Raw genomic sequence first — 16,428 nt, forward strand, 5'->3', positions numbered from 1 at the left:
GAGGAGGATGAGGAGGGAGAAGAGAGGTGAGGAGGTGTGTGTAGGCTAGGTAGTGTAGGAGGCATGAAGGGTAAAGGGGTGAGAGGTGGGTGGAGTGAGGCGGGGTCCCCGTGGGCAGGCGTGGTGGAGGTGGGAGGAGGCCTGTGTGTTGGGCAGGACACGGGGAAGGGTGGCTGGTGCAGGGTGTGTGAGGGTGAGGAAAGAGGGGGCGCTGGGAGGTGGTCTTGGAAGAGCGAGCTTGGAAGGAGGTAGTGTGTGCAGGCTTGTGTGCCTTTGGTTGTGTGGAGTGGAGGAGAGGAGGAGAGGGTTTGTTGCGGGCAGGCGTGGGAATGTGTTTGTTGGCGTTGTGGTGTGGCAGGAGATGGGAGGGAAGAGGCAGTGTGTGTTGGAGGGGCTTTGTGTGTGGCTTTGTGTGGAAATGGGTGGTTGTGTTGTGCAGGCGGCGAAGAGCGCTGGGGTGTCATCAGGCAGCACAGCCCAGCCGATGGAGTGGACAAGCGCAGGCAGCAGCTCGCAGGTGGGTGGTGGCAAGGTTTTGTTTAGGGAGGTCTGGGGAGAGTGTGTTAGGTGTTGGGGTGGGTGCGTTGGGTGTTGCAGGGGGAGGTTGTATGTGGAGGGGAGAGGAAGGGTGTGTTGTTGGTGGTGCAGAGGAGGTGTTTGAGTAGGGGTGCGTGTTGTGTGTGTGTGTGGCAAGGTGAGGAGGTGTGAAGCAGGTGGGAGGTTGATAGGTGAGTGTGTGCGTGGGTCAGGGGAGAGTAGAGCTTGGGAAGGGTGTGTGAGTGGAGGAAGGGGAGGAGGAGGTGTAGAAAGAGTGTGGGTGTGTGGGGCAAGGTGTGAATGGAGGGTGAGAGGGCTGGAGGGGTTGTTGTGGAGTGGGGCTGTGTGTGTAGTGGGGTGTGTTTTGTTGTTGTGGCTGTGGGGGTTGTTGTTGGGTGTTGTGGTGGTGTGTGGGGTTGGTTGTGAGGGGTGTGGGGCGGAGGGTTTGTGGGGGAAGGGTGTTGGAGGGTGTGGAGGGTAAGTGGGAAGGGGAGTGTCTGTGTGCGGAGGTGGTGGAAGGCAGGTGAGGATGGGGGAAGGTGGGTGCGTCCTGGTTGTTGGAGGAGGAGGAGGAGGGAGAGGAGAGGTGAGGAGGTGTGTGTAGGCTAGGTAGTGTAGGAGGCATGAAGGGCAAAGGGGTGAGAGGTGGGTGGAGTGAGGCGGGGTCCCCGTGGGCAGGCGTGGTGGAGGTGGGAGGAGGCCTGTGTGTTGGGCAGGACACGGGGAAGGGTGGCTGGTGCAGGGTGTGTGAGGGTGAGGAAAGAGGGGGCGCTGGGAGGTGGTCTTGGAAGAGCGAGCTTGGAAGGAGGTAGTGTGTGCAGGCTTGTGTACCTTTGGTTGTGTGGAGTGGAGGAGAGGAGGAGAGGGTTTGTTGCGGGCAGGCGTGGGAATGTGTTTGTTGGCGTTGTGGTGTGGCAGGAGATGGGAGGGAAGAGGCAGTGTGTGTTGGAGGGGCTTTGTGTGTGGCTTTGTGTGGAAATGGGTGGTTGTGTTGTGCAGGCAGCGAAGAGCGCTGGGGTGTCATCAGGCAGCACAGCCCAGCCGATGGAGTGGACAAGCGCAGGCAGCAGCTCGCAGGTGGGTGGTGGCAAGGTTTGGTTTAGGGAGGTCTGGGGAGAGTGTGTTAGGTGTTGGGGTGGGTGCGTTGGGTGTTGCAGGGGGAGGTTGTATGTGGAGGGGAGAGGAAGGGTGTGTTGTTGGTGGTGCAGAGGAGGTGTTTGAGTAGGGGTGCGTGTTGTGTGTGTGTGGCAAGGTGAGGAGGTGTGAAGCAGGTGGGAGGTTGATAGGTGAGTGTGTGCGTGGGTCAGGGGAGAGTAGAGCTTGGGAAGGGTGTGTGAGTGGAGGAAGGGGAGGAGGAGGTGTAGAAAGAGTGTGGGTGTGTGGGGCAAGGTGTGAATGGAGGGTGAGAGGGCTGGAGGGGTTGTTGTGGAGTGGGGCTGTGTGTGTAGTGGGGTGTGTTTTGTTGTTGTGGCTGTGGGGGTTGTTGTTGGGTGTTGTGGTGGTGGTGTGTGGGGTGGGTTGTGAGGGGTGTGGGGCGGAGGGTTTGTGGGGGGAGTGTGTTGGAGGGTGTGGAGGGTGAGTGGGAAGGGGAGTGTCTGTGTGCGGAGGTGGTGGAGGGCAGGTGAGGATGGGGGAAGGTGGGTGCGTCCTGGTTGTTGGAGGAGGAGGATGAGGGAGAGGAGAGGTGAGGAGGTGTGTGTAGGCTAGGTAGTGTAGGAGGCATGAAGGGCAAAGGGGTGAGAGGTGGGTGGAGTGAGGCGGGGTCCCCGTGGGCAGGCGTGGTGGAGGTGGGAGGAGGCCTGTGTGTTGGGCAGGACACGGGGAAGGGTGGCTGGTGCAGGGTGTGTGAGGGTGAGGAAAGAGGGGGCGCTGGGAGGTGGTCTTGGAAGAGCGAGCTTGGAAGGAGGTAGTGTGTGCAGGCTTGTGTGCCTTTGGTTGTGTGGAGTGGAGGAGAGGAGGAGAGGGTTTGTTGCGGGCAGGCGTGGCAATGTGTTTGTTGGCGTTGTGGTGTGGCAGGAGATGGGAGGGAAGAGGCAGTGTGTGTTGGAGGGGCTTTGTGTGTGGCTTTGTGTGGAAATGGGTGGTTGTGTTGTGCAGGCGGCGAAGAGCGCTGGGGTGTCATCAGGCAGCACAGCCCAGCCGATGGAGTGGACAAGCGCAGGCAGCAGCTCGCAGGTGGGTGGTGGCAAGGTTTTGTTTAGGGAGGTCTGGGGAGAGTGTGTTAGGTGTTGGGGTGGGTGCGTTGGGTGTTGCAGGGGGAGGTTGTATGTGGAGGGGAGAGGAAGGGTGTGTTGTTGGTGGTGCAGAGGAGGTATTTGAGTAGGGGTGCGTGTTGTGTGTGTGTGTGGCAAGGTGAGGAGGTGGGAAGCAGGTGGGAGGTTGATAGGTGAGTGTGTGCGTGGGTCAGGGGAGAGTAGAGCTTGGGAAGGGTGTGTGAGTGGAGGAAGGGGAGGAGGAGGTGTAGAAAGAGTGTGGGTGTGTGGGGCAAGGTGTGAATGGAGGGTGAGAGTGGAACAGCCCATGTCGTGGTTTGGAAGTGTTTTTTTGCTTAAGGTTTCGTTTGTTGTATAGTGGGAACTGGCTGGAATTTTGTTGTTTGGTAACAGATGTGGGTGGACTATGTGTGTGTAGAATTATTGTTAATAGCACAGAATAAGTAGGGGATGTACATTAAGTATGCTTTCTTAAATAGTGTCGCATCACATTTGCTGTACACTGCTATTTCTCACTGCCACAGAGGAAACCTCATAACTGCTGGGGGCAGCTTCTGCAAGAGGGCCTATACTTTGCCTAATGCAGCAGCTGGGAGTTGCTCCTATTAGCATTTCTACAAGCAGATGCTCTTATCAGCATTTGATTTAAGTGGAAAGAGGCTACGTGACCTTTTCGGAAGCACTTTCCAGCAGAATAGGGAGGGCTTTTGTAAGGGAACCTTATTTTGGAGTGTGGTAACATATAGCAATGAGAGAGCTTGAGAGAAAGTGGAAGAGAAGTCAGAGGCATGAGTTGAAGATCCCTTTCAAGAGGCTCCTGCTGCAACATGCTCTGGTTATGGTGTTCTTTCATGTGTTGGTGGCACCCGATGCCTATAGCTGAGGTTGACCATCAGCAGTTCCTGCATTCAAGGTGTAGTTGTGTTTATTTTGGGCCCCTCTTTTGTGGGAAGGAGGCAGCCTAAAGGATTCATCTGTCTTGGATGATAAGAGAGAGGAAGCATTTGGAGGGGGCAGGGGGAACTGTCCTTGCTTCTGCTAAGCAGAGGAGCTCTGATGCTTTCCTGCCTCAGAGCCAGCAGTAGGGAAGTAGGGAGAGGTAGAGCTGTTATTGTGGATGTGCCATCTCCTACTGTTCTAGTGAGTTCCTTTTGCTGCAAGAGCACTGAAAAGGCTGTGAGAGATGGGCGAGCGTTCACCACACACCAGACAGCCCGAGTTGAGCTGCCGCAGGGAAGAGGAGGGCTGAGGAGTCCAGCCACAGGGAGGGGGAGAGCCACCAGAGAGCACTCTGCAAACCTGGAGCCAGCTCCTTATTCTGCAGCTTCAGCTTCCCTCTGCTGCCTATCAGGTACTGGGAAATACTTTGGGAAAATACATGAGGTGGTTGCATTCTTCTTCCTCCCTGCCCTCTCTTCCCCCCATCCCCGTTGTTTCTGTGTTGTCCAGACCGGGAAGAAATACCCACCCATGTTTATAGCACCCATTCCCTATAGGAATATAACAGGCCCTGAGAGGTTTGTACAAGAGCCTTCTCTTGCTATTATGTGTCTCTCCTGCGGTGGCTAGAGGCTTGTCTCAAAGTGAGGAAGTGTGTTCTTCTTTTTGAACTGCTTTCCCTTCTGCTCGTCTTGGGATCCAGAGCCCAGTGTTATTCCTGTTCCCTCGGATCACTGACTGCAGTGCAGACTGTCTTTTTTTTCCTGAAAATACCACCAGTCTGGAAAGCCATCAGAGCACTCCTCAGGGGTGTGGGTGTTTTGTTTTGTTTTTGGTTTGTTTTGGGGTTTTTTTTGCTGCAGGAAAGCAGGTCTGCCCATGTTTGCTGTGAGACCCCTGGGTGGCAGCAAGCAATGAACAGCATGCAGTTGTGTCCTCTGGCCTATCTGGAGCACTAGCAGAAGTGATCCTGGAGGCGCCTAACCAGAGGGGGAAAACCAGGAAAAAAGCCACACTGATTACATTTCTGTCCCAGGTGGTTTGTCCTTCCCATGAGGTTGTTGGCCTGTTGTCAGTAATCCAGTGGCAATGCACCTAGCTTGCTGCTCTCTGTAAGGGAAGGAGTCTTTGTCTTTTCCTGCTGGGGTTGAGGATGATGCTACTCAGCGAAGCCACCTGTGCTCTCTCTCTGCCCTATGTAGGCAAGCTGCAACACGTTTGGTCACTGACTGCACAGTTGCATGTCGATGTTTGGGAGCATGGCGTGTTGGCGTCTCTGAAGGATGGCTGTGCTTCTCAGCAAGAGCCTGATCCTCTTGGTGGGCAGAACGCCAGCAGGTACTGTATTACCTTGTGGGGGAATTTCACTCCAGTTATGGCAAGGAAGCTTTGTCCGACGTGAGAAATTGCAGTGCCAGCAGTCAGTTTGAGAGCAGAGGCTGTGTGAAAGCCCTGGTGATGAGCTCCTTCCCTCAGTAAATGAAAGGCAGCTTTGATGGGGATTGGGTCCGTGGCAGCTGCCCTCAAGGTTTCTCAGTGTACCTTGAAAGAGGCCTGAGAAGCAAGGCGCACCTGTGGGTGGGTTTAGTGCCCCTAACAAGGAAAGGAAATCAAAGCATTTGGCAGTTCACTGCAAGATCCCGCAGGCAGGAGAGCAGAGGCAAAACGGTACCCTGCTCCTTCTCCTGCCGGTCCTCTCGAGTGCACACTGAGCAAGGTGATGGGAGCTGTGCTCCTGCCTTTCTCATGCTGTGGCTGGAGTTGCTGGAGAGCAGCACATCTGCTGTCAGTGCAGCCCAAATAAACAACAGGCCAGGCGTTTAGGGGAAATGCATGCTGGAACAGACTGTAGGACTTGTTGATGTTTGCCAGGAAATTGGTGCAGCTTGTCCACTGGCTGTGAAAATGTTTTTCCCGGGTGAATCAGGGGAGTTTCTTTCCGTCTTTCAGAGCGTCTTGTTCTTGAAAGCCCAACCCATTCTCACGGGAGGTATGGGCACTCCGTTTCTGTTTGCATTCTTTCAGGCTGCCTCAGTAAAGGTGCTGCAGCAGCGATAGAAGCTGACCACAGTGCAAATCTCAGGGTAAGTACAAGGATAACATGTATTTTCCTCGGCAGGCTAGCTAGCCAGCAGCACCAGTTTACCTGGACTTCCCCAAACAGCATAATGCTGCTAGCGTTCATTGCACTTTGCCCTTAGTTATGGCAGTAGATGAGCGAGACCAACAGTAACTTCCTAAGTTGCTGCATTTACACTGATTCTTTTTTCCCCTCTTTCTTCTCTTCCCTTCTCTTGTTATTTCACCCATTCCGAGTTGCTCCTCTTCTGACCCACGGATGCGGTTCGCTGGACTCAGAAATCACGGAGCTGGTGCGAGTGCCTTTGCCCCCAAGATATCTCCTGTGGTTGGTCTGGAGCAAGAGGATTAAGCATTAAACGGGCACGTTGCAGAAGTATGCAGCATGCTGTGGCCAAAGATTCCCCTTAATTCCTGGGACTCCAAATGGGGAAAAGAGACCTGTCCACACATTGTTGGCACTGCAAGGGGAAGGGCAGGGGTCTATGGAGTAGAGGAGGGGAGGAGCTGACTAGGAGCCTGGACACCTGGGTTCTCTCCCAGCTCCAGCGCACTGCTGGCAGACAAGTCTGGGGAATGTCACTTCTGCCCTCTGGGTCTCAGCCAGTCCCTGGGCTGTTCAGTGCTGGCCCTGGGACAGGGTTTACTTTGGTGGGGGGTCCCTGGGGGAGAGCCCCTGCAGCACCCAGAGACCTCGATTCCCCACTCCACGATCTGGCTTGCACTTGCTCCTGAGCTTCCTAGCTGAAAGGAGAGGTGATCCAGACAGAGCTGTGTATGCTGCAGTGGCCATACGGAGGCCTGTGGGATAGCCCGTGGCATTTAACAGCTCTTCCCCTTTCCTGCAGGGAAATCCAAGGCAAGCAAAAGGCTGGTCGCCCCTGCTCGGAAGAGGCACCAACCATCTTCCTTGGGCCTTTTTAGGAGGAGTTGAGCAGCTGGGATAATACCCCTCTAGGCAGATGCTTTTCAGCGCCAGTGCTACAGAGAGGCCAGCAGTGAGAGCAGCAGTGGCAGCTCCCACATGAGCTTGCCTCCACTCAGCCCTGTAGGTGCACTCAGGTAGGAGACGCTGAGTCCAACAGCCCAACGGAAGCGAGGCTGCCACAGCTCCATGTCTCCTTGTCCAGGCAGTAGCGAGCCTGAGCCTGTTTTCCCAATAGGCAGACAAGCACACCTACACACCCTCCATACAGGTATCACTGACCACACAGATCAACACAGAAAACACAGCACTCCCACAAAGCACAGGCCAGATCCTGTTCCTCTCTCCGACTGATCAGGACAAAAGCCCATGAGTGGAAAAAACAGCTATTGATATCCATACCTACAACATGGATCCGCCCAGGTCTGGCCTTAGACAGGCAGGTCCACTGAGTCGCTCAGCCCTGGATCCCCTGGTCTCCCCAGTCTCTGGTTTCTGGGCATGTGAACCCCAGAGACCCACAGCCCCACTCCAGCTGTGGTCCTGGAGGTCCCCTCGCACCTACGCACTCAATCACACCAGGAAGTGGCCTTAGACACTCAGACTATGCAGTAATGGCCCCTCGAGCCCTGGTCTCCCAGCAGTCTCACTGTCGGGGAGCGGTGAGGGTCAGCTGCTCCCACAGGAATGGAGAGCCAAAGGCAGTAACCCAGCTGGCAGGGCAGGGGCCTCACCAGCCAGCGCCCACCCCCCAGTACCCGAGCGAGGCAAATACGGGCAGGCGCGGGGATGCTGTGCAGGTTCAAGCAAGGATCCAGACCATCAGGAAAGTGTGTGGTGATGTGGCATGTCCACAGTCAAGCCGAGAAGTCAATCCTCAGGTGTGTTGAGGGTGATCAGTGTCAGACACAGTCCAGTGATCGTGGGGCAAATCTATTGTGACGAGGCAGGTCCAAGGCCTGGCTTGGAAATCACTCTGCAGGTCAGAGTGCAGATTCTCAGGGTCCATGGCCAGGCACGGACATGGCTGCGGCTGTGCTGGAGACCAGTCCTCCTACACTGTCGCTCAGGCAGGGACTGAAGGTCCAGGGCTGGTCTTCAGTGATGCCCTGGCACCATGGGCAGAGGGTATGGGTGGAGGCTGCGGGTGAGGCTGGTCAGGGCCATTAAGGCCTGTTAGGCACTGATTCCCCAAGACACACCCATGCAAAAGGGTCTCTCTGCTAACAGGTCCAGCACAATGTGCACACTCGCTCTCTCCAGCTGCGAGCACCCTCAGCTCACATGCCCCAGTGACCCCTGGCCCCTTCACCAGTGGCTGGCACTTGGACCTCCTTAGACACACAGGCACACAGTGTAGAGAGTTTCCTCAGCCTGGACAACAGCTGGAAAAGGGATTTAAGAAGAAGACAGGACCGGCTGCAGTTATCAGGCCCAGGGCATGGCTAGAGAAGCTTGCTGACCAGGCACCTGGTCAGAAGCTCTCTGCCCCTTGCATCCCTTTTCCCCCTCTGCTTCTCCGCATTGGTTCCTCCCCAAACCAGCTTGATCCCTCCCTTTCACAGCCTTTGGGCCTCCTCCGAAACATCCCACATTAAGGCTCATTCAATTTCAGGATGTTCTTCCTGGAATCCCATAATGCATCCCCTACACCTGCAGGCAGTTACCCCCAGCAAGAGGGTCTGCAAGGTGGTCCAGGGAGACCATGGACTCATGTGGTGGGTGTCACACCAGGACAGTGGGTTGAGGAGCCAGGTTCAGGCGCTCTCTCGGACCTGATGAAGTTACAGGGGGTTCCTCAGCCTGTCATTGTTCCTCTGCTCCTCTGTGTTTGTGGAGATTAGCCATTAAAGCTGCATTGCAGATTTAAGAGTCTGGTGATAACCCAGACTCCGGTTTGTATTTCTGTGTACCTGTTTTGCTGACATTTCATCACCTCACTAAGAGTCTCCTGTGTCCTCCACTTTAGTCACCTGTTACAGGCAAAGGTATCCTCAAATCATTTTCATGACTTGACTTAAGCTCCCATGTGAAGCATTCCCTTGCTCGAGAGCTACTTCCAGAATTTCCTTTCCAGGGATTTGAAGCCTTCTCAGATCCAAAGTGCACTTCCCAATGGCAACTTTCGGGGTGTTTGTTCTGGTGCCAGCATTGCCTGGGAGTGTAACTGGTTCTCTGTCCCTAGAGCAACCTCTGTTATCTGTAACAATCAGCCACGGTATTTCCTATGATATCCCTCAAGTGCCACTAAGAACACTTTGGTGGCTGCGGAGAGACTATTGCTTTTTTCAGGATTCTACTGGTGCATTAGTAGTCGGTGATTAGCTGATACACTCAGTTTTGAATCTGGATGAGAAATTTGCAGCAACTTCCACATTTACTGAACCGCGGTTAAGAGCAGAAATTCTGGGGGTTAATCTTGGCTGCCAACATGATGTTCCTGTTCTCTCCTCCTGGGTGCTCCCTGCAGCTACTACTGCCCTGTTCTTTGAGAACTCTAGGATAAAGAGCAAAAATAGAGTCCTGTACTCCAGGAATCTCGGTGAATGTCCTGCTTTTTGCTTTGCTCATCTTCTTTTTTTTTTTTTTTTTTTTTTTAACATTTCCTGGGCCAGGAGTAAGCATGTTAACAGAGAGCAAAGTAGGCCATGACCTACATTTACAAGTCTAGGTTTCCTTCTTCTATTAAATCCTGCACTGATTTCCTCATCTTCATGAGACTGAAAGATACAAACTTGTGAAAATCAGTAAAACTAGATGGCTGGATTCCAGGGATCCGGACTTGCTTTCTGCAGAGTAGAACTGTAGGCTAATCTTTTGTGCATACGCAGAGCCTTGATGAAGTTCCTCTGTAGGCACCGAGTGTGCACCTGTCAGATTTTCTGCATGCTTGTGCCTGATCCTTCTTGTCTCTTTTAATTAGGAAAAGCCGAGGAGGAAAGAACGAGAAAGAAACTGAAAAATCTGGGGGTGAAACTGTGAAATTGTGGACAGTGAAGAGGGCAGTGGAGGTTAGTTCTGGCTTTCAGTTTTCTTTACTGGCTTCTGACCCAAAGCCTTACCTTAAACAGTGGAAACAAGCTGAACTGCTGGATATTTTTATCTCTTCACATTTGTCTATCGCCACAGAGCTTACAGACCACAGTCATGGACTCCAGGGCCCTGCTCGTAAGCTCAGGACAGAGAGTCAGCAGAAGAAATCAGTGCCTTTCCCAAATGCTTACAACCTAGCAGAACAGAAAAGGCAACAGCTGGCTGTTGGCAGGTGGGCATACAAGGCAATGGATAGTCCTACTCTGAATGATAAGCCCTGCTCTCACTATAGCAGTAGCCTGACATGGGTTTTGAGGAGCCCAGCAAGAATTGTCAGGAGGTAATCTGAATGCAAACATCTCGGTGGAAGACTTTCCAGGTACTTTACAGAAGCTACTGGCATAAACTTGTCCTGCATGCATTTGGGTATGTTTTTTCTCATTGGGGAATGTTCCAGTTGGGAACTTGCCTGTTGTTGCTCATGTCATCTGGGGCAGAGCTCAGCCTTGGAAAAGGAAAACCAAGGAAAACTGTTGAATGCTGTCAAGCTCCGTTGGAAAGTAGGTTATATGCGCAATTCCTGGGAAGGGCTGATTTCTTGTGTACAAGCAGGATATAATTTCAGGAAGGAAAAGCATATAAACACCCACGCTACTTTTCTTTAAATTTCTTGCTGTCATTCTGCAAGTCAAGTTCCCTGGTTTTGCTAGATGCAGGTCTCTGCACACGCTGTATTTCTTTGTCACTTGGCCTACTCCTTGCTGTTTTCCTTTTTTTAGATACACTGGTCTGTGTCTAAAGGGTATCAGAGGTCTACTGCAGATGTAATGCTAACATTTGCAGAGTGTGACTTCCACAGGTCTACTCTCTCTAATTCAGCTTCTTTTCCTACTCGGAGTCTGCGCTGGGTAATACCATTTCCATTTCACTGCACTACTTTTACCAAAGAGTTACCGACTGAGTTTTACTGTTTCCATATCAAACTTCCCGGCTTTCAGTTAAAGCTCTCCACACAGAGTTAAAACAATGGCCTGGGTATCCCTCAAAGAACAGTACCCAAACCAGCTTCCTCGCTCTCTCTGGGGTGACTTTTAGTCCTCCTGAAAAAGCAGGCGTGTGTGTAGTCCACTTGACTTGGGCATTGATAAAAGACACTTGAAACGTCCCTGTGGTCCAAAAAGAGATGGGTGAAACACCTCGCATGTTCTGCCTCACGGCTAACCTGATTTATCTTAAAGGCGCTGGTAACACTCTTCTGAATTCTTTGCTTTCAGACAAAGTAAGATATTGTGTGCACGCTGGTCTTCTGCAGTCACACAAACGTGCACGTTTAGAAGTGCCCAGTCATGAAGCCTTTGCTGCAAAAGACCTAATCGGTAAGTGTATGGCCAACGATCGTTCTTCTTTATCAGTCGTAGTGTCAGTCACAACTCCCCAAAATGCTTTAAAGGATTTTCAGATGGGTGGTAATTACAGAATCCTTGTAGTATGGTAACTGTGACAGTCTGAAGGTACAAAGGAAGCCAGATCTTTTCCTTGGGAGACAGAATACCTTTCAAGAGCTAGTGATTTCAAAAACTGCAACGCCTGAGGTCAGGGATGACAGGATTCAGGAAGTATTGGCTGAGATTCTGTACCTGAAATCCTTTTTGTTCTGCACTTGAAGCCACAAGCCGCTTCTCAAAATCTTCATCAGACTATTTAATCGTCAAGGATAGCCAAGGATTTTGGAAACCGGGTAGGTAATTTAGTTAGACTTAGCAGAAGAGTCTGTTTAGAAGCTTTCCAGTATTCTTAGTCTCTTCTGTTCCACGATTCAGAAAGGGTTCATGAAAACTTTTTCATTCGACTCAGAGGTGGAACTCAGTTCTTGTTTCTATGCCAAATTCAGAGCAGCTCATCTGTCCTTAGGGTCAATAAAGAAGCTGGAACCAACTGTTAGCTTACAGGCAGAACTGGGTATGCCGCTCGGTCAGTACTTCCGCGTTATGTAGGGCATCAGATAATCTCTATTGTCACTTGGTTTTTTACGCCATCTATTTTGTAGCCTGCCAGGATGTTAAAGAAGACTGAGAACTTATGTCCAGGCACGCCTTTCCACTGGCAGGCTGCTAGACCCAGCTGGTGCTGCCTTTGAATAGATCTGCATCTGCTTTCCAAGCTCCATGCACCACTGCCTGCTCTACCTGTGGCAAAGAGGCACACTGTGAGGAAAACCAAGGCAGAGACACAGAGGAGTCATAGTTCAACATTTCCCCTTCCCAAGGAAGACTGAATTTTGCTCTCACAAGGGAAAACAGGTAATGCTTTTTGAAATCACGTGCCTGAGGAATAAAACGGACTGGAAAGTTCATAGCTCTCACAGGACATTCTGAGAGAGAGCTCCCTTGAGTCTTGGCAGGACTTAGTGTGTTCTTAACCTTGTTTTTGTTGTTGCCTTTCCAATGCTTTCAGATGGAAAGATGAACTCTACAACAGTACTTCCCCATCCTCCTCCTCTAATGATGAGGAACATTTTCAGAGGCATAGGAAGCAGAGCCCTAACAGAGCTTCCAGAAGGTGAGTGTCACTAGAGAACAGGGGAGGGAGGAAATTACTGAAGACGAGGAGCAGCTGCCTGACTGTGAAGTGTTCCCCTCCCTGCTCTCCTATGGAATCTAAATGGGGGCAGTGTTTAATCCACTGGCATAAGATTTAATCTGTTGGCACTGATGGCTTTAAGTGGGCTCTCTTTTAGAACGGATTCTTCAAGCGCAGTTAGATTTCTTTGGAGGGGTTAGGAGCAAACTCTAAAGAGTCTAATGTAAAATCCCACGGTGCCTCTGCTCTACAGTAGGTTATTCAGAAAGAATAACAGAAAACATATAGAGACAATGATGGGAGTTTCTTTACCTTTCTTTGACACGTGGCTTGTGTGGAATTCATCTTGAGGAACACTTTGATGATGTGGGTGGTCTCTTTGACCAAATTTCAGCTTTTAGAAGAGAAATGGTCATTCTTCCATTGCCTTATCCAGAAGTCCTGTGACAGATTCAAAGTGTGACATCCAAGGCAATGGAGGCTGTGTTAGAACTACAAATGCTGACTCAGCTGTTTGCAGGAGAAGAGACCTGAGGAATCAATACATTTGTGTGCTTGCAAAACTTCTGTCAGGACTGAGCTGTTATAGGAGTAGAAAAAACTAGTTTCTTAAGAATGGATAAAATGCCAAACGTATGTGGATTCCAAATACAAACAATGCCTTGTCAGGGTTGAAGGCTTAGTGTCTGCTGTAATAAAAAAGGGGAGCATACTCCCTAAAACCAGTCTTCTGGTTTAAAAAGGTGGGCTTGGGGAGGTTGTTGTCTGTGTGTTCTCTGTACATGCCAGCCTGAGTGGTTTCTAAGCAGGCCAGGTATATCTAGTGGGAGTCACTTGTACTTTGTTGCTTGAAAGACCTTTATGGGAGTGCTATCTGTAGATTTAACGATTAGCTGTATGCATCCTGGGTCAGCAAAACTCAACCCACAGTAGGCTGAACTACGACTTTAAGTTCTTTGGTTTCAACAACGTAAACATTGCTGAAAGCAATGAAACAAAAACCTTCACAGGATTTGCTGCTTTGAAATTCTCTTCTAGAAAACAGCAGGCTAGCTTTTCTAGTTGAGATTTAAGTGGTTATCTGGACATGCAGAAAACCTTTTTCTTGCTGCCAGCTGTAGACTTTCTCTTCAGCTATTGTGAAAAATGTGGGGAGACCAAATCCAGGAACTGACATCCTTTTAGGAAGGAATGGCAGGCTTTCCTGTCAAGTCCTCCTGCCTGTCCATCTGGAGACAGATCAGATACATGGGTGAGGACTGACTAGTGGGCTGCGTTTAGTGAGCTGCTGAAGACATGAAGTGGAAATGGGAGGAGGCAGATGGACTGCGTGGAAGCAGCACTAGTTTGGGGAGAAGCGGCAAGGTTTCAGATAGCAGGACAGCATTAGTCACACTATTTGAAGGAGCTGCAAGAAAGGCTTCAGGTAGAGGCTCAAAGGTGTCAGGGTTTGAGGCAGTGCTACTTGGGCTGCAGGGCTTTGAACTCTTTGAGGAGGCCAATGTTACCTCTTATATCCCAAATCCGTTTCTTTCTCATCCTCTCTGAAAAAATAAGGCAGGAACTTGGCACCCTGGCTCCTGGACATCAGAGAGCGACGTGGCTTCTCCGATCCTGACGAAAGGGAGGACTGTTTCCAGGGCCAGCACTGACCCCTGACCTGGGGCATAGCCTTGAACTACTCGAGCCGTCTGTGAGAAGATGGACCTGCCAGGAACTGTTGACACACTGGAATTTCAGTATTCAGCCTTAGAAGGAGTTTACCAGCAGTATCCAAGTTATGCACTTTCAAAGCATTTGATGGAAACAGTATCCAGTTAGGAATTTTGTTTCCATAGTCAGGAAAACATCATCAGCTGCAGAGTAACTTGTTTCATCTTGTAAACCCCTTCCTTTAATGCCAACTCTCAGCAGGCTAGAAAGTGAAGGCTGTATGTCGACGGAAGCGTGCTGATGGAAATCAAGGTAGTTGTCTTCCTAAAGTCACTGAAACACAAGACGGAATTTAGCTTCCTAATTTGTAAAGCTTTGGCCTATATGAAGAAAGAGCTGACACTGTAGTCAAGGCATGGAAACGCTCAATCGATTTCTCTTCTGAAAACTGTAACCACTACACTTGGCAGTGGCAAACTGTTGGGAGGTAGGCTTTTAGTGCACACATCCTGACTGCCTTGTACGTGACACGCCTGCATACGCTTAAGTCAGGCTATAAATAGCCATCTCAAAGTCCCTGGAGTGATTCTCCTAGGGAAATTTGTAGATCTGCCTAATAAGCCTCTGTGTGGGGGAACGTGGGCAAGGCTGGCTCCAAGGCAATCTCTTGACTCAGAAAACAGTTTAGACACAAGTTGTCAGGATTGTTTTCTGCCTAAGCAAACCATACGAGATTCCGGTAGGGTGCCCTAGTGACAACAGCATCCGGTTCCTTGGGACAGCACAGCACTCAGGTGCTTCAAGGGCACAGAAATGAAAATGAAAGTGGGAAAGGCAAATGACATGAAACTCAATATTTTATCTACGTAGCCATACGCCTGGAGTTGCAAGCAACACAACTGGTGCATGTGCTGCACTGCTCTGCAACAATGTTGTAAGTGGAGCTTTCAATGAGACTCCCATATCCTCCCAGCATACATGGGCATGGGGAGTATAAAGGACAGTTGGTGCCTTCCTCTGGGCTTCCCAGATGCTGGTGACAAGGAAGTTGGTATGAGAACCTGGAGGCATGTAGAATAGGCTGCTGTGGAGCTCATAACTATGGATCTCTGCAAACTAACACATGGGAGCACATGTAAACAGGATGTCAGCTGAAAACTGTGCAGCAACCACACAGCACTAAGTGTCAGAACACACCTACCAAGACAAACCCGTTGCTTAACACGAAAGTATAATTTCTGCTTTGATTACATTCAAGACCTAGCTGCACAAAGAGAAACAGACCTTAACCTCTGCCTGACTTCAGAGCTCCTGAGATGCAAGGTCACTCCTCAGGAGCCTCACAGCTCGATTCGGCTCGGGGTGTGCTTGAGAAAAGAAGCCGAGCCCTTCAGCAAGGGGGATGAGCCTGGGTGCACTGCTACACCCCCGGGACTGCCGAGTTTTCAGTTCAGGGTGGGCTTGTGCCCAAGTCAGCCTGGAGCACAAGCAGCACAACGCACTCAGACAAGGTGAGGGCAGGCACTGTCAAAGCAGCCTGGCTATGAATCGCAGTTTCAAAGTTAATTCTAGAGGAGGTGACCAGCCTTCAAGCTCTCTGAAGAGCTCCCCAGCTCACAGCCTGCTCCCTCCTTTCCAGAGGCTCCTTTGGACCACGTTCCTTGCTCAGGCAGACCACAAGCCATTGCCTCCACATGATACCTCAAGCACATAAGCAGACCAGCCTCTACCTCATGAACAAAGCAGCAAGCACTCTTTCACGGGATGCATTTCTCTCTGCATCTGATCACATCCTCAAGACTCACACAGTCCTGGTCCCCAGGTGGAAAGTGCTAGCAGTAGCTAGACATTCTTGGGAGATGACCACAGAGGCAGCCCTCACATCAGGCAACTAGAGATAATCCTCTTATGTGACAGAGGAGCATCCAGCCACGTTACAGGTCTGTCCGCACTTTCACAGCTCTCAGCTGCTTCTCCTAAAGGTCCAGATGCTGCCAAACAACAGCATAGGCTGCCTGCCTAAAAGTAAAAAGGAACAAAACATCACTAAGCCTATTTGTGCTTTATCCGTCTCCTTAAGACAAAGAGACGGCTGTAGACAGAGAAGGGTTCTGAGAGTTGAAATGCTTTATAGCACCTGCAATGCAGCATGACAGGCTGTCGGACTGGTTATGTTTGGAAAACGCACCCAGCTAAAGGAAATGTTCATATTAATCGACAAGTGTACTATAACTGTTCCTCTCAAGTTAAATGAAAGAAAAGAAACGCCTTTCTTGCCGCAAAGAAACTTTGGTTGCATTACCCCATTATAACAAAAGGAGGCCAGAAAAAGTGCACGACCTACAGTCAGGCTGATGCAGGGCCATCTCCTGGGAGCTACAGAGTCTTCCGAGGCGATGAAACCCACGGTCTGAATCCCACTGAGGTCAGCAGGAGTTCTTGCCATGCACAGAGCATGGCAGCAGCATC

The 16,428-nt window shown here is 50.9% G+C and overlaps 1 long non-coding RNA gene across 1 annotated transcript; it reads left to right on the forward strand.

Annotated features, from left to right (window-relative positions):
- Positions 1–10,303: 10,303 nt before the first annotated feature.
- Positions 10,304–14,203, forward strand: LOC138062602 (uncharacterized). The gene is made up of 4 exons (XR_011136551.1): positions 10,304–11,102; positions 11,774–12,026; positions 12,181–12,285; positions 13,864–14,203. It is a non-coding gene; the product is annotated as an uncharacterized lncRNA (long non-coding RNA).
- Positions 14,204–16,428: the final 2,225 nt, after the last annotated feature.

The sequence above is a fragment of the Struthio camelus genome, chromosome 28 (genome assembly GCF_040807025.1).
Source record: "Struthio camelus isolate bStrCam1 chromosome 28, bStrCam1.hap1, whole genome shotgun sequence".
Taxonomy (NCBI): domain Eukaryota; kingdom Metazoa; phylum Chordata; class Aves; order Struthioniformes; family Struthionidae; genus Struthio; species Struthio camelus.